The sequence below is a fragment of the Cyanistes caeruleus genome, unplaced genomic scaffold, assembly GCF_971803275.1.
Source record: "Cyanistes caeruleus unplaced genomic scaffold, bCyaCae1.hap1.1 HAP1_SCAFFOLD_96, whole genome shotgun sequence".
NCBI lineage: Eukaryota > Metazoa > Chordata > Aves > Passeriformes > Paridae > Cyanistes > Cyanistes caeruleus.
In genome coordinates this window covers 166,045-185,083 of record NW_028255898.1, presented here as the reverse complement: position 1 = coordinate 185,083, position 19,039 = coordinate 166,045, and positions in this window count along the sequence as shown.

Genomic DNA, 19,039 nt, shown 5'->3' with positions numbered 1-19,039 from the left:
TGCTCCGGCGTTCGGATTGCCAGATTTGTCCAAAGATTTCCAGCTGTTTGTGCATGAAAGACTACACCTAGCACTGGGAGTGCTGAGCCAAGGTTTGGGAAGCTGGGAAAGGCCGGTAGGCTGCTTTTCCAAACAGCTTGACAAGGGGAGTGCTGGATGGCCTTCATGCCTGCGGGCAGTTGCAGCCAGCGTGATGCTGCCACAAGAAGCCAGGAAACTCACCATGGGTAGACACATAGATGTCTCTGTGCCACACATGGTGAGCACTGTTTTAGAACAAAAGAGGGGCCATTGGCTATCTCCAAGCAGGATGATGAAATTCCAGGTAATCCTGACTGAGCAGGATGATGTCACACTAAAGACAACTGACCTCTTGAATGCAGCTCTGTTCCTGGGTACCACAACTGAAGAAGGCCCATTAGAGCATGACTGTGTAGAAGTAATAGAGGACACCTATTTGGCAAGAGAAGACCTGAAAGACATCCCACTGGAGCACCCAGAGTGAGAGCTATTCACAGATGGAAGCAGCTTGGTGGAGAACGGGACCAGATACGCTGGATATGCGGTAACAACAGTCAGTGCAATAGTGGAGGCAAAAGCATTATCAGCAAATGCATCTGCCCAGAGGGCAGAACTGGTTGCCTTAAGCAGAGCACTAGAATTGAGTAAAGGGAAAAGGGGAAACATCTGGACTGGCTCAGAGTGTGCTTTGGAGTAGTGCATGTCCACAGAGTGCTGTGGAAAGAAAGAAGACTGCTGTCTTCTCAAGGTACACACATTAAACATCAAGATGCAGTCCTGCAATTGATAAAAGCAATACAAAACCTGAACAAGTCGCAATTATGCACTGCAAAGGACACCAATCAGGAAACTCCAAAATTTGTGAAGGGAATTGAAAGGCAGACTGGACAGCTCGACAGATTGCTTGAGAAGTGCAAAGAACAATGGCATTAATATCTTTAAAAGTTAATGTATCTCAATTTAATTTGCCTCCAAAACAAAAATATTCCATAGGAGATGAGAAATTGGGGCATTTGCTAAATGTTTTGAGTTTTGAGAAAATTTAGGAAATTTCGTGTGATTTTTCTGGAATTTTGTGGACCTTTGTGTAGATTTTGTTGGATGTTTCTAAAATTTGTTAAGGTTTTGAGGAGATTTAGGGAATTTTGTGGGATTTTTCATGAATTTTTTTTATATTTGAGGACATTTTGTAGGATGTTGGTGGAATTTGGTAGGGTTTTGAAAAAAGTTAGGGATTTTTGTGAGATTTTCTGGGATTTTGAGGTAACTTGAAGAATTTTGGGGGATTTTTCTTAGATTTTCTGTGAATTGATGGAGATTTTGTGGGATGTTTCAGGAATTTGGTTGGGTTTTGAGAAGATTTAGGGGATTTGTGAGATTTCTCTGGAAATTTGTGAGGCTTATAAATTTCGTGGGAGTTTTCTTAAATTGTGTGGACAATTGTGGAGATTTTGTGAGATGGTTCTGGAATTTTGTGGGATATTGAGGAAATTTAGTGATTTTTGAGAAATTCTTCTTGAATTTTTTGGACATTCATGTAGATTTTGTGGGATGTTGCAGGAATTTGGTAGAAATTTGAGAAGATTTAGAGAATTGTGTGGGGCTTTTCCAGAATTTTGTGGGATTTGGAGGAGACTTGAAGAATTTTGAGGGATTTTTCCTAGATAATGTGGAAGTTCGTGGAGATTTTTTTGCGACGTCTCTGGAATTTTGTAATGTTTTGAGAAGATTTAGGGAAGTTTGTTGCATTTTATGCAATTTTGTGGGGCTTTCCCAGAATTTTTTGCGATATTGAGGAGATTTTGTGGGATGTTTCTGGAATTTTGTGGGATTTTTGTGGGATTTGTACGAGACATGAAGAATTTTTGGGGATTTTACTTAGATTTTTTTGGAAATTGTTGGAGATTTTGTGAGATGTTGCAGGAATTTGATTGTGTTTTGAGAAGATTGAGGGAATTTTGTGTGATTTTCCTGGAATTTTGTGGAATTTCTCTAGAATTTTGTGGGATATTAAGGAGATTTTGTGAGATGTTTGTGGGATTTTGAGGAGACTTGAAGAATTTTGTGGTATTTTTCTTGAATTTTGTGGCAATTTGTGGACATTTTGTGGGATGTGGCTGGAGTTTGGTAGGGTTTTGAGAAGATTGAAGGAATTTTGTAGCATTTTCCTGGAATTTTGAGGATTTCTCTTGAATTCTGTGAGATTTGGAGAAGACTTGAAGAATTTTGAGGGAATTTTCTTAGATTTTGTGGGACATTTGTGGAGATTTTTTGAGATGTCTGTGGAATTTTGTGGGATATTGAGGAAATTTAGTGATTTTTGAGGGATTCTTCTTGAATTTTGTGGACAATTATGGAGATTTTGTAGGATGATGCAGGAATTTGGTTGTGTTTTGAGAAGATTTAGGGAATTTTGTGGGATTTTTCTGGAATTTTGTGGAATTTCTCTAGAATTTTGTGGGATATTGAGGAGATTTTGTGGGATGTTTGTGGGATGTTTGTGGAATTTTGAGGAGACTTGAGGAATTTTGAGGGATTTTTCCTAGATTTTGTGGAAATTGTTGGAGATTTTGTGGGATGTTGCTGGAGTTTGGTAGGATTTTGAGAAGATTGAAGGAATTTTGTAACATTTTCCTGGAATTTTGAGGATTTCTCTTGAATTTCTTGGAATCTGGAGGAGACTTGAAGAATTTTGAGGGAATTTTCTTAGATTTGGTGGAAATTTGTGGGGATTTTGTGAGATGTCTTTGGAATTTTGTAATGTTTTGAGAAGATTTAGGGAATTTTGTGAGGATTTTCCAGAATTTTGAGGGGCTTTCAAGAATTTTGTGGGAGTTTTCCTGAATTTTGTGGAAATTTGTTGATATTTTGTGAGATGGTTCTGGAATTTTGTGGGATATTGAGGAAATTTAGTTAATTTTGTGGGATTTTTCTTGAATGATGTGGACATTTGTGGACATTTTGTGGGATGTTACAGGAATTTGGTAAGGTTTTCAGAAGATTTAGGGAATTGTGTGGGGCTTTTCCAGAATTTTGTGGGATTTTTCTTTGATAATGTGAAAATTGGTGGAGATTTTGTGAGACGTCTCTGGAATTTTGTAATGTTTGGAGAAGATTTAGGGAATTTTGTGGCATTTTTCTGCAATTTTGTGGAATTTCTCTAGAATTTTCTGTGATATTGAGGAGATTTTGTGGGATGTTTCTGGAATTTTGTGGGATTTTTCTAGGGTTTGGAGGAGACTTGAAGAATTTTGTGGGATTTTTCCCTAGATTTTGTGGAAATTGGTGGAGATTTTGTGAGATGTTGCAGGAATTTGGTTGGGTTTTGAGAAGATTCAGGGAATTTTGTGGGATGTTGCTGGAATTTTGTGGAATTTCTGTAGAATTTTGTGGGATATTGAGGAGATTTTGTGGGATGTTTGTGGGATGTTTGTGGGATTTTGAGGAGACTTGAAGAATTATGGGGGAATTTTTTTAGATTTTCTAGACATTTGTGGAGATTTTGTGGGATATTGCAGGAATATGGTTGGGTTTTGAGTAAATTTGTGGAATTTTTGAGATTTTTCTGCAATTTTGTGGGATGTTGTGGGATGTTTGTGGAATTTTGAGGAGACATGAAGTATTTTGTGGGATTTTTCTTGAATTTTGTGGACATTTGTGGACATTTTGTGGGATGTGGCTGGAGTTTGGTAGGGTTTTGAGAAGATTCAAGGAATTTTGTAGCAATTTCCTGGAATTTTGAGGATTTCTCTTGAATTTTGTGAGATTTGGAGGAGACTTGAAGAATTTTGAGGGAATTTTCTTAGATTTTGTGGGACATTTGTGGAGATTTTGTGAGATGCCTGTGGAATTTTGTGGGATATTGAGGAAATTTAGTGATTTTTGAGGGATTTTTCTTGAATTTTGTGGACATTTGTGAAGATTTTGTGGGATGGTGCAGGAATTTGGTTGTGTTTTGAGAAGATTTATGGAATTTTGTGGGATTTTTCTGGAATTTTGTGAAAATTCTCTAGAATATTTTGTGATATTGAGGAGATTTTGTGGGATGTTTGAGGGATGTTTGTGGAATTTGGAGGAGACTTGAAGAATTTTGAGGGATTTTTAGTAGATTTTGTGGAAATGGTTGGACATTTTGTGGGATGTGGCTGGAGTTTGGTAGGATTTTGAGAAGATTGAAGGAATTTTGTAACATTTTCCTGGAATTTTGAGGATTTCTCTTGAATTTCTTGGAATCTGGAGGAGACTTGAAGAATTTTGAGGGAATTTTCTTAGATTTGGTGGAAATTTGTGGGGATTTTGTGAGATGTCTTTGGAATTTTGTAATGTTTTGAGAAGATTTAGGGAATTTTGTGAGGATTTTCCAGAATTTTGAGGGGCTTTCAAGAATTTTGTGGCAGTTTTCTTGAATTTTGTGGAAATTTGTTGAGATTTTTGTGAGATGGTTCTGGAATTTTGTGGGATATTGAGGAAATTTAGTTAATTTTGTGGGATTTTTCTTGAATGATGTGGACATTTGTGGACATTTTGTGGGATGTTACAGGAATTTGGTAAGGTTTTCAGAAGATTTAGGGAATTGTGTGGGGCTTTTCCAGAATTTTGTGGGATTTTTCTTTGATAATGTGAAAATTGGTGGAGATTTTGTGAGACGTCTCTGGAATTTTGTAATGTTTCGAGAAGATTGAGGGAATTTTGTGGGATTTTTCCTGGAATTTTGTGTAATTTCTCTAGAATTTTCTGTGATATTGAGGAGATTTTGTGGGATGTTTCTGGAATTTTGTGGGATTTTTCTAGGGTTTGGAGGAGACTTGAAGAATTTTGTGGGATTTTTCCTAGATTTTGTGGAAATTGGTGGAGATTTTGTGAGATGTTGCAGGAATTTGGTTGGGTTTTGAGAAGATTCAGGGAATTTTGTGGGATGTTGCTGGAATTTTGTGGAATTTCTCTAGAATTTTGTGGGATATTGAGGAGATTTTGTGGGATTTTGTGGGATGTTTGTGGGATTTTGAGGAGACTTGAAGAATTATGGGGGAATTTTTTTAGATTTTCTAGACATTTGTGGAGATTTTGTGGGATATTGCAGGAATATGGTTGGGTTTTGAGTAAATTTGGGGAATTTTTGAGATTTTTCTGCAATTTTGTGGGATTTTGTGGGATGTTTGTGGGATTTTGAGGAGACTTGAAGAATTTTGTGGGATTTTTCTTGAATTTTGTGGCAATTTGTGGACATTTTGTGGGATGTGGCTGGAGTTTGGTAGGGTTTTGAGAAGATTGAAGGAATTTTGTAACATTTTCCTGGAATTTTGAGGATTTCTCTTGAATTTTGTGGGATTTGGAGGAGACTTGAAGAATTTTGAGGGAATTTTCTTAGATTTGGTGGAAATTTGTGGGGATTTTGTGAGATGTCTGTGGAATTTTGTAATGTTTGGAGAAGGTTTAGGGAATTTTGTTGGATTTTTTTAGAATTTTGAGGAGCTTTTCAAGAATTTTGTGGCAGTTTTCTTGAATTTTGTGGAAATTGGTGGAGACCTGAAGAATTTTGAGGGAATTTTCGTAGATTTTGTGGAAATGTGTGGAGATTTTTTGAGATGTCTGGTATTTTGTAATGTTTTGGGAAGATTGTGGGAATTGTGTGGGATTTTTCTGGAATTTTGAGAGGCTTTTAAAGAATTTTTTGGAGAGTTTTCTTGAATTTTGTGGAAATGTGTGGGTATTTTGTGAGCTGGTTCACGAATTTTGTGGGATATTGTGGAAATTTAATAAATTTTTGAGGGATTTTTCTTGAACGTTGTGGACATTTGTGGAGATTTTGTGGGATGTTGCAGGAATTTGGTAGAAATTTGAGAAGATTTAGGGAATTGTGTGGGGCTTTTCCAGAATTTTGTGGGATTTGCAGTAGACTTGAAGAATTTTGAGGGAATTTTCTTAGATTTGGTGGAAATTGGTGGAGATTTTGCGAGATGTCTGTGGAATTTTATAATGTTTTGAGAAGATTGAGGGAATTTTCTTGGATTTTTCTGGCATTTTGAGGGGCTTCCAAGAATTTTGTGGGAGTTTTCTTGAATTTTATGGAAATGTGTGGAGATTTTGTGGGATGTGGTTGGAGTCTGGTAGGGTTTTGAGAAGATTGAAGGAATTTTGTAACATTTTCCTGGAATTTTGAGGATTTCTCTTGAATTTTGTGGGATTTGGAGGAGACTTGAAGAATTTTGTGGAATTTTCTTAGATTTTGTGGAAATTTGTAGACATTTTGTGAGATGTCTGTGGAATTTTGTAATGTTTTGAGAAGATTGTGGGAATTGTGTTGGATATTTCTGGAATTTTGAGGGGCTTTTCAAGAATTTTTTGGAGAGTTTTCTTGAATTTTGTGGAAATGTGTGGAGATTTTGTGAGATGGTTCTGGAATTTTGTGGGATATTGAGGAAATTTCATGAATATTGTAGGTTTTTTCTTGAATTTTGTGTACATTAGTGGAGATTTTGTGGGATGTCTGCGTAATTTGGTAGAAATTTGAGAAGGTTTAGGGAATTGTGTGGGGCTTTTCCAGAATTTTGTAGGATTCGGAGGAGACTTGAACAATTTTGAGGGATTTTTCCTAGATTTTGTGGAAATGGGTGGATATTTTGTGAGATGTTGCAGGAATTTGGTTGGGATTTGAGAAGATTGGGAGAATTTTGTGGCATTTTTCTGCAATTTTGTGGGGTATTCCAGAATTTTGTGGGATATTGAGGAGATTTTGTGAGATGTTTGTGGGATTTTGAGGAGACTTGAAGAATTTTGTGGGATTTTTCTTGAATTTTGTGGACATTTGTGGAAATTTTGTGGGATGTTGCTGGAGTTTGGTAGGGTTTTGAGAAGATCCAAGGAATTTTGTAACATTTTCCTGGAGATTTTGAGGATTTCCCTCGAATTTCTTGGAATTTGGAGGAGACTTGAAGAATTTTGAGGCAATTTTCTTAGATTTTGTGGAAATTGGTGGTGATTTTTGGGAGATATCTGTGGAATTTTGTAATGTTTTGAGATGATTGTGGGAATTTTGTGGCATTTTTCTGGAATTTTGTGGGGCTTTTGAAGAATTTTGTGGGAGTTTTCTTGAATTTTGTGGAAATGTGTAGTGATTTTGTGAGATGGTTCTGGAATTTTGTAGGATATTGAAGAAATTTAATGAATTTTTGTGGGATTTTTCTTGAATTTTCTGGAAATTGGAGGAGATTTTTTGAGATGTTTCAGGAATTTGGTACGGTTTTGAGAAGATTGAGGGAATGTTGAGGAATTTTTCTGCAATTCTGTGGGGTTTTCCAGAATTTTTTTTGATATAGAGGAGATTTTGTGGGATGTTTCTGTAATTTAGTGGGATTATTGTGGGATTTGGAAGATACTTGAAGGATTGTGAGGGATTTTTCCTAGATTTTGTGGAAATTGGTGGAGATTTTGGGAGATGTTGCAGGAATTTGGTTGGGATTTAAGAAGATTGAGAGAATTTTGTGGCATTTTTCTGCAATTTTGTGGGGTATTCCAGAATTTTGTGGGATATTGAGGAGATTTTGTGAGATTTTGTGGGATTTTGTTAGATGTTTGTAGGATTTTGAGGAGACTTGAAGAATTTTTGAAGGATTTTTCTTGAATTTTCTGGAAATTGGAGGAGATTTTGTGGGATATTGCAGGAATTTGGTAGAAATTTGAGAAGATTTAGGGAACTGTGTGGGGCTTTTCAAGAATTTTGTGGGATTTGGAGGAGACTTGAAGAATTTTGAGGGATTTTTCCTGGATTTGGTGGAAATTGGTGGAGATTTTGGGAGATGTCTGTGGAATTTTGTAATGTTTTGAGAAGATTGTGGGAATTTTGTTGGATATTTTAGGAATTTTGAGGGGCTTTTCAAGAATATTTTGGGACTTTTCTTTAGTTTGTGGAAATGTGTGGAGATTTTGTGAGATGGTTCTGGAATTTTGTGGGATATTGAGGAAATTTAATGAATTTTTTCGGATTTTTTCTTGAATTTTGTGGGCATTTGTGGAGATTTTGTGGGATGTTGCAGGAATTTGGCAGAAATTTGAGAAGATTGAGGGAATTGTGTGGGGCTTTTCTAGAATTTTCTGGCATATGGAGGAGACTTGAAGAATTTTGAGGGATTTTTCCTAGATTTTGTGGAAATTGGTGGAGATTTTGTGAGATGTTGCAGAAATTTGGTTGGGTTTTGAGAAGATTGAGTGAATTTTGTGGCATGTTTCTGCAATTTTGTGGGGTTTTCTTAGATTTTGTGGAAATTTGTTGAGATTTTGTGAGATGTTTGTGGAATTTTGTAATGCTTTGAGAAGATTGTGGGAATTTTGTGGCATTTTTCTGGAATTTTGAGGGGCTTTTCAAGAATTTTGTGGGAGTTTTCTTGAATTTTGTGGAAATGTGTAGAGATTTTGTGAGATGGTTCTGGAATTTTGTAGGATATTGAGGAAATTTAATGAATTTTTGTGGGATTTTTCCTGAATTTTCTGGAAATTGGAGGAGATTTTGTGAGATGTTGCAGGAATTTGGCTGGGTTTTGAGAAGACTGAGGGAGTTCTGTGGCATTTTTCTGCAATTTTGTGGGGTTTTCCAGAATTTTGTGGGATATTGAGGAGATTTTGTGAGATTTTGTGAGATGTTTGTGGGATTTTGAGGAGACTTGAAGGATTTTTGAGGGATTTTTCTTGAATTTTGTGGACGTTTGTGGACATTTTGTGGGATGTGGTTGGAGTTTGGTAGGGTTTTGAGAAGATCCAAGGAATTTTGTAACATTTTCCTGGAATTTTGAGGATTTCTCTTGAATTTCATGGAATTTGGAGGAGACTTGAAGAATTTTGAGGCAATTTTCTTTGATTTGGTGGAAATTGGTGGACATTTTGTGGGATGTTGCAGGAATTTTGTTGGCTTTTGAGAAAATTTATGGAATTTTGTGAGATTTTTCTGGGATTTGGAGGAGACTTGAAGAATTTTGGGGGATTTTTCTTAGATTTTTTTGGAAATTTGTGGAGATTTTTTGAGATCTTGCAGGAATTAGGTTTAGTTTTGAAAAGACTTAGGGAATTTCGTGGGATTTTTAGGAATTTTGTGGAATTTCTCTAGAAATTTGTGGGATATTATCGAGGAATGGCTAGCTAGCAAATGTCATATTCCTATGCAGCAATTAGTTGAGAAAGAATTAGACAGTAGAGTACCGTTGGTGTGAGATGTTGCAAAGTCAGGAAGGCCTTAGTGATAACTGTTAACTGAGAACAGGACGCTGTGATCAGAAGAATGTGAATTCAGCATAGATGAGCGATCACAGGAATGTGGGACTAGGTGGAATTGAACTTAAATAAAAATATTCAAGAATGAGCTTGCTTTTGCACTATGTGTGAGCCTGATTATTGATGCTATATAAGTGGTTTTAGAGTTGCCAATAAATGAGACTTGCTGATCATTCATATTGAGTGCTGCATTTCTCCCGCCAAACTCATCAAATGGCGCCCGAACAGCAGGGACCTTTGGGACCTTTGGGACCTTTGGGACCTTTGGGACCTTAAAAAGGAGTTGGAGTCGGCCAAGGGAGTTGGTGTCAGGGGACGGGTCCTCTGCAGCAACAGCTTTGATCACACAGCAACGGTGCCGCGCCCAGGCAACCTCAGAGAGTCCTGCTGTAACGTGCTGCCGAAACCTTGTAGGGGCTGCAACAGCGCTGACGGTAAGATGGAAAGGCAAGCAGCATATGATTTATTTACCTGCTTTTTAGAATAGCGACAGGTTAAAGATTTTGATTTGCTCAAGGAGCTCCCTGGACTTCTTGCTTATGGGTATGCTCAGGGCTGTTTTCAGAATCCCCATACAGTCCATGAATTAAGTGAGTGGCGAAAGTTTGGAGATAAATTGTGGGAAGCTACTTTAGATGATGATAAAACTGCTAAAAAATTGAGAAAACTGTGGCAGACAGTTCATAATGTTCTTTTGCAGTATCAGGCTGAACAGGCAGCTGCTACAAAGGCATCTGCAGCATGTCAAAAAATAGATTATTAGAGGGAATTAATGAGTGTCCATTGCCACCCGCCACGAACACAGTAATCTTGACCCCCCCCACGCAGTCACTGACCCCTGCTGCCGCTGCTAATCCTTTTGTGCCATCTCCAATTCCTTCACCCACTAACCTTGATTCTGGAACGGAGCCTTCGGCACCGTTACCATCCTCCCCTATGGGAAATAAATCTGTCCCTGGGGTAGGGCGTGAGTTAGGTGAGGCTATTGCACGGGAAAGAAGGGAGACATGGGCTGCATTAGCACGGAATATTTTGCAAGAAGGAGATCAGGAAATAGCAGATGCTGTATTGGAAGTAGCATGTCCTGTAACCTTTGCACCGATGCAAGGGGGAGGAATACAAGCTCAAATTACAGCTTTAGATTGGAAATGGTTATCACAGTTGTGATCTACAGTCAGTCAGTTTGGAGTGACCAGTGAACCGGTTAGACAGATGATTGATTATTTGTGGGGTACACAGATTTTGTTGCCTGCAGATTGTAGGAGTATTATGAAATTGATTCTTAGTCAGCATCAGCAGTTGTTGTTTAATGCACACTGGCAAACTTATTGCCAAGAAAGTGTAAATGTGCAAAGACAGGCAGGTGATCCACTGCATGGGCTAACTTTGGAAGAACTTAGGGGATTAGGAGCATATAGTCAAGTGGAAGCACAAGCTATTTTGGGACCAGATAAGTTGAGAGAAGGAATGTGGTTAGTGCGAGCTGCATTTGATCGGATTAAGGAGCCAGGAGGTATTCCATCTTATATGGGTATTAAACAAGGGCGAGATGAGCCATTTGGAGCAATTATTGATAAAGCAGCTGCAGCTATAGAACAGGCAGGTGTTCCTGAATATATGAGGGGAGCATTATTAAAACAATGTGCATTACAGAATTGTAATCCAGCAACCAGGTCAGTTTTAAATTCCCTAAATGCTAATTGGACTATTGAGGAGGCATTAGAGAGGATGTCTAATATACCGGTGGGCTCACAGGCAATGTTAGCCCAGGCAATTAAAGAACTGGCATCGAATCAGAGTCAGGTTTTAGCAGCTCTTGCACCCCTACAAGCAGCTACAACCAACAATGGCAGGATTCCAGCCTCCCGACTCAAATGTTTTTGCTGTGGCAACCTTGGACATATTCGAAAGGAATGTACTGTACCATCTGTTTGGTGCAATCAGTGTCGCTCCAATACCCACACTGATAGTGTTTGCCGCCGGAGATCGGGAAACGGGAAGGTCAGCGCGAGAAGCCGCCGCGCCAGGACACAAATAGCAGCTGCCAGAACATCAGTGCAACTTCCCTCCAGCCTGCCACAGCAGGGAGCCTCGGCCTGGACCTGGCAGCCTCAGTGACTGTGGATTTATTGACATCTCAGCCCTACAAGATTCCCACGGGAATTATGGGACCAGTGATAATAAATGGAAAAGCTGTGGGTGCAATAGTGTTGGGACGTTCATCTGCTAGTCTAATGGGATTGTTTATTTTACCTGGAGTAATTGATGTGGACTGTTCTGGTGAAATATATATCATGGCATATACACTGGCACCACCAGCCAGAATTGATAAGGGACAGTGAATTGCACAACTGGTGCCAGTACCACAATATACCCATCAATTGACACCACTGAAAAATCAGTCACGGGGTACGGGTGGATTTGGTTCTACAGGAGGACTTACATTGCTTACCCTGGGCTTAAAGACTCAACCCAAGCAAAAAGTTGTTCTCAATTATAACGGAGAATCCCACCAATTAGAAGGACTATTGGATACTGGGACAGACTCAAGTATTGTTGCTCCACAGTATTGGCCCCAGGAATGGCCTTTGTTGTCCAGTATGGTTACTGTTACAGGGGTGGGAGGCTTAACTTTGGCAAAAAGGTCTCCACAAATCCAGATTCAATTAGATGGGAAGGTCATCAATTCTGTTTTGTCAATTGTTCCATTACCAGACAAGGTTCAATGTCTAATAGGGCGAGATATTTTGTCCCAACTTGGTGTTACTTTGACCAATGAGCACCCTTTAGAATAGAGGCCATTGTTTGGACTTTCCCACTCCCACTTAAATGGATAATTCAGGAACCAGTACGGGTTGAACAGTGGCCTTTAAAAAGGGAAAGTCTGCAGCAAGCTCATCAATTAGTGCTGGAACAATATCAACAAGGACATTTAAAGTTGTCAACAAGTCCTTGGAATGCCCCTATTTTTGTTATAAAAAAGAAATCTGGAAAATATCGATTGCTGCACGACTTACGTGCAGTAAATGAACAAATGGAGCCAATGGGGGCACTGCAATCTGCTTTGCCCAATCCTGCAATGTTGCCAAGAGATTGGCCCTTGTTAATAATTGATTTAAAGGACTGTTTTTTCACTATCTCACTGCATGAACAGGATACTTGCAGATTTGCTTTTACCTTGCCCTCATTAAATCGAGCAGAACCAGACAAGAGATTTGAATGGACAGTTTTACCACAGGGTATGCGTAATTCTCCTACCTTGTGCCAGCTTTATGTTGATAATGCTTTGCAGCCACTACGTGTTCGATGGCCTACAGCCATTATTTATCACTATATGGATGATATTCTTTTTGCTCAGTCACAACCTTTTGCAGATAAACAAGTTAAGGACATTCAAACACAACTACTTCAGAATGGACTGGTTGTTGCACCTGAGAAAATACAGCAGTCATCCCCATGGAAATATCTCGGGGGGACTTTAACTGAGCAGTATGTTGCCCCTAAGAAACTGTCATTGAACATGTCACTTCATACTGTTCATGATGCTCAGCGATTGCTGGGGGATTTACAATGGCTTAAACCTGTTGTGGGTATTCCTAATGAACTTTCACAACCCTTATGACCTTTGTTGAAAGGTACTGATCCTACAGCACCTATACAGGTCACCAGTGAACAACAAGAAGCTCTCAATAAAATAATGGACTGTATCCAGACAGGTGTTGTTTGTAGGCGAGATCCAGACTTGGACATTAACCTTACTGTATGGTTTGGACCTCAACATCTCATCGGTGCTTTAACACAGCAACAAAAGGAAACAGGGGAGATATGGGTATTAGAGTGGTTGTTGCCACCACTACAACAGAGACATACCTTAATTCAAAAAATTGAAATTTTAGCAGATTTAATAAAACAAAGGTAGAAGCGATTGTGACAAATTATGGGTGCAGATCCAGCTGTCATTCAGATACCAATAAAAAAGGACACTTTAGACTGGTATTTAATTCACAGCTCCACACTGCAAGAAGCATTGCTTGACAACAGCAGTGTGGTCAGTACTGAGGAGGTGCCTCGAATACCACTACGATGGATAGGCCAGCAGAATTGGATTGAAAAGCCCAAACGATCATTTTGCCGTTACCAGGGGCATCAACGGTGTTCACTGATGCTGGAAAGAAATCTCGCACAGCTGCTGCTACGTGGCAAGATTCACAAGGACAATGGAATCATCACATTATTCCAGCTCAAAAGGAGGACACATTACAAACTCTGGAATTAGTCGCTGTTGTTTGGGTTTTGGTGCAGTTTAAGGGTCCTGTTAATGTGGTAACTGATTCTTTATATGTTGCAGGAGTGAGTGAACGTATTGAAAAAGCAGACATAAAGGAAGTAAAAAATCCTTGTTTATATGAACTGTTTTTGCAGCTTCAAAGAGCAGTAAAGTTGAGGACTGCTGCCTTTGCTATTATCCATATTTGTAGTCACAAATGGGATGTGGGTTTAGGAGAAAGAAATGCTAGGGCAAACCGATTGGTCTATAAAGATCCAAAAACAGGACTGTGGGGATGTCCCAGCAAGGTACTGTACTGGGGACGTGGTTATCTTTGTGTGTCTACCCCCACAGGGCCTGTCTGGGTGCCGAGCCGATGGACTAAACCTGCTGATCCCAGGGATTTACCTTCAGCTGATCCAGAAAATTCTGCAGATACTTCTCGCTCTCTACCATCAACATAGAGACGGGATCTGATGAACTCTCACATGCAAATCTTGTATACAGTACCAGAGTGTGAATGTTATTCTTTTGTATGTTACATTTGTAAGGTGTGTAAAGAAAAGTGGTGGACACATTCTAAGTGGGGTCGATCCCCAAGAGGGATTTGTACAGAGTGTTACAACTTTGAAAGAAATTTCACTGAGGTTGCATTACAGGAAGGTATACAAACAGGACAATTTGAAAAAGGATCTGATAGATGGTGGGAGATTTTTGCTTTTGGGATAAACCCAGAAAATTATTGTTATCATCCTAATACCCCTTTACCGTATATTATTGAAATAACCACAATGCGCTGTCATAAAACACTTACACAGGTCAGGTGTGATATTCCAGGGGTAAAAAATAAAAATTGGGAGCAATTCTTAGAACGGCAGTCTCAAGAGAAAGGGTCTTTCCCTAAAAGTTATCCCTGCTGCTGAGAAGATGGAACAGCCCGTGGTTCGAAGCAACCGAATCGACGGGCGAGGCAGAGGGGTAAAAGAAAAGGGAATCAAGATCTCACATGGGATCCAGCCAAGATGCTGGCTGAACTGCCACAATCCTTTTAAGGTTCTTAAAGGACTACCTCTGATCAGGTTGTTATGGTGGTTTACCATGATAAAGGGAAATGAAGGGTTTTTGATTGACATTGATGAGAGACAAAATATGTGGATAATGTGGGCTAATCAAACTGGACAGGATAATTTTTGCCTTTCAATGGCCACCCCTTCAGATCCTTTTCGAACTTGTTTAGTGGGTACACCTTTAGGCGATTCACTCAATGCCACAATGTTTAAAAACTGGACAAAGAATTGGAAAACGCCCGAAGAAGCAAACAAAACATTATGCGAAATTCCATCAGGTAAATTCAGGATCAATATCTGTGACACAGGTTTAATCCCAGCAAATCCCATTGGTGCTCAAATTTGGTACATTGCTACAGGTTTAAATGTTACCGGGTCAGAGCCACGAGAGTTAAGACTGTTAGGCTCAACCCCTAGCAATTATTGTTTAACTTTTGTCAATTGGGCTAGGAACAATCATGCAAAAAGGTCTCATGGGCCAAATGGTACAAATATTTCTCCACAAAATTTGATGTATTTGCAGAATAATGATGCATACTGTGGCAATTGGTCTCACAGGGTAAATTCTAGCAGTTCACCTCTACAATTACCACCTGGTATTTTTCTAATCTGTGGAGATCGTGCATGGCAAGGACTGCCAGCAAACATTTATGGAGGGCCTTGTTATTTTGGGAAATTGACATTGTTTGCACCCACTATACAGCAACTATTAGGAGCCAATAGAACCAGGTTACGAACAAAGAGAAGTGTGTTCCAATTGGGGCCAGAATGCAAGGATCAGGTTGAACTTCGGGAACGTCCTACAGTGATTGTGTCATCTATTTTTACACCTGGAGTATCTAGTGCTCAAGCCTTAACACAGTTACGACGACTGGCATGTTGGACAGGAAAACAGTTTAATATTACATCAAAGGTTTTCTCTGATTTGCTTTTGGATATGAAGAGTGTTAGGCGTGCTGTATTGCAGAATAGAGCTGCTATTGGTTTTTTGCTATTAGCACAGGGCCATGGCTGTGAAGACTTTGATGGGATGTGCTGCATGAATATTTCTGACCATTCAGTGTCTATTCATGCTCATCTCCGACAACTACAGAACAATATGAAAATATTAACCATGGAAACAAATCCATTAGAGGAATGGTTTCAATCCCTAGGTCTCACAGGATGGTTAAAATATTTGGCACAAATGGCAATTGTTGTTATATTGATCATTGTGATTGTGTTACTGTTTATTCCTTGCATACTGCAACGCTTGCAAAACATGATGAAAAGGGCTACTTCTACAGTTTTGTTAGTACAAAAAGAAAACAGGGGAATTACAGAGGAATGGCTAGAGAATCATGTTCCCATGCAGCAGTTAGCTGAGCAAGAATGAGACAATGGAGTACAGTTGGTGTGAGATGTTGAAGGTCAGGAAGACCTTAGTGATAACTGTTAACTGAGAACAGGATGCTGTGATCAGAAGAATGAGAATTCAGCATAGATGAGCGATCACAGGAATGTTGAATTAGGTGGAGTTGACCTTAAATGAAATATCCAATAATGAGCTTGCTTTTGCACTATGTATGAGCCTAATTATTGATGCTATATAAGTGGTTTTAGAGTTACCAATAAATGAGACTTGCTGATCATTCATATTGAGTGCTGCATTTCTCCCGCCGAACTCATCATTTAGGTCCAAGTTTCAAACTGCAAAATTTTTACACTCAAGACACAGTCATGAAGAACATGTATTTCAATTTTCTATTCATTTAACTGCAGTGTAAAATATCTTAATATTGGAAAACATCCATAAAATCTCTCAAGGAAGGCAGCTAATGGATCCTTTTCACTAGCACGGGTACAAACTAAGGAACTAAAATCAAAGCTGAGTTCTCTTTTTCAAAAGATCAGTTACCTCTTTCTTACTCCAGTGTTATAGAAGATTCTCCACTACATTTTTGGGGGTAATTTTTATCTTTCATATTTTTTTCGGGGTTTTTTTGTTTGCTTTTGTTGTTTTTGTTGGTTTTTTTTACAGAAAACATGTCCTAGAAAAGGCATGTCCTTTGCTCCTGGTTCCCGTGTGGAGCAGCTCCCTTCCCGCTGGCTGAGCTGCTCAGGCAGAGCCCAGCAGCTCCTGGCCCTGCAGGGCTGAGGCTTTTCCCCGTTGCTGGGCACAGACTGATGGAGCAGCAGTGCTGAACACGGGCACACGCAGAGGGAGCAGAGCAGCTGCCTTTGCCCACCTGAAGCTCCAAGGCCAAACTCTGAACAGGCACGGCTGCAAGAGACTCGCAGGCTCCCTGTTGGCTCTGCTGCCCCACTTGTGCCCGGCCCATCTCTGCGGGAGGCAGAGGGAGAACAAGGGGCAGCTCCCTCCCAGCCCCAGCCCAGGGACCCCTCCAGCCCCAGGCCTTGGGGCACTGTCAGCACCCGCTGCTCCAGCCACGGCTTCTGCTGGCACTGACAGCAACAACCAAACTGGGGCTGGTCCCGAGGGAGCAGCAGCAGTGCCTGCATCTGATCCCTCAGTCTGGGGCAGCCCCCTGGGGGAACAGAGGGCACAGCAAGAGGGACAAAACCAGTCAAGGTCAGAGACTGGGAAGAGCCAGAGCTGGGAGCAGGAACAGCTGCTTCATTGAATCCTGGAGAAAGCTCTTGGCTGGTTCAAAGCACTGAAAGTGTGAAGAGCAGAGAGGAGGCCACACCAAACAATGCTCCTGTTTTCACATTTCCCCTCTCCGTGTCCCAGAAGGAATTGAATGAACTTATTCTTCTCTCCGAGTGGTCTCCTTCAGCTTGAGCAGCTCAGCACCAGGAGCTGAAGGAGCTGAAGCCTCAGGCCACAAGAGCTGAGCAAGAGGGGGCCTTTGGACTAAAGTAATGCTGCTAAGTAATGGACCTAGCTGAATGCAGCAGATAGAATCCTGGTATTATAGAATCCATTCTGCTGGAAAAGACCTCTGAGCTCATCCAGTCCAGCCAGTCACCCAGCAGTGTCAAGCCCCCCGCTAAACCTCGTTTCTGAAGTGCCAAGGTCTGCACAACAGGCCCTGAGTGAGGCCTGAACAACAGGCCCTGAGCCAAAGGTGATCTCTGAATGAACCTTCCAACCAAGGGTTATCTGTCCATCTGCTCATTACTGAAATATTCATGGTCATGAACACTGTGATAGATGTATCCACTCATCAATGAAACATGGATTGACCTTTCTGTGTTTAGAAGCCAGACAAGGCCATGAAATCTGACATCTGGCCTTGTTTGGGGTGTATGGTCAGAGACAACCCCCTTGGTTCCTCCTTGAGGCCTGGCCAGGCTTTGGCAGGGACGCAAGAGGAGGATGAAACCAGATGTTCCCACACCAGAAGTGCTGTCAGTTTGTTTATTCAGCACTATCAAAGCTGGGCCCTCTCTCACAGCGGGGTTGGAGCCTCACCTGTGGCTGGAGGCACCTGCAGCAATTCCCAGTGTCTGGAGTGGCTCTCCAACCCTAGGCTTGTTTGTCCAAGTAAAATAACAATAACAATAACAATAATAATAGTAATAACAACACAGTAATATATATTTATATATTTAACTAAAAATCGATAATGTGAAATAATGCTGACAATTCCAATTTGTTACCTTTGGCTGCTCACTGTAACACTAAAATACCCTACAAAAAAGGACTAGCAAAGACCCAAATGTCAATGGTAAACATTGTGAACTGTATACAAGGAATAAAGGAGGAAGGGATAAAACTGGCTATTTTTATAGGGTTTGCCGATGCTGTGATGTGGAATGCTTTGTCTGTTCCTGGGAAAAACACAGTGATTAAGACTGCTGGGTTTTTCATGTAACACACTATCTACAAGCTGCAGGATTGGTTGAACAATTGTTAAAAGAGCAGTTGATAAAATGGGGAGATGGGAACCTGTCCCGGTGGAGAACCCATCTCCCAGATGGGCTCCATGCCCTTAACCATGGGCCCACTGGGAAATGGAAACCCCTGGGTGTGCACGGCTGCACCCAATTTGCAAACACAGCCATGGACAGTGAGACTTGGACTGCCTGGGAAATTGTTCTGGCTGTGATGGCCCCTGCCAGGGCCACCCCAGAGGCTGCAGGGCTGGACCTTCATGCACTGGAATTCATTAGGAGAAATCAGAAGCAAATGAGAGTTTACAATACAGGAATAAGAATTCAGATTCCTCCAGGACACTTTGGTTTGATAACTGCTCATTGGAGCTCGGCGTTGCAAAGGGTTCATGTCATGGGAGGAGGAATTGATGCAGATTATCAAGGAGAAATTGAAGTAAGTCTGTTAAACAATAGTGAACAAGATTTGATTGTTCAACCCCATGACAAGGTAGAAGAAATATTGATATCGCAATTGGAAAAATAATTGTGAAGAAAGAATATCCACTTCAAATTGCCTCCATTTGTGGATAAAAAGAGTTTG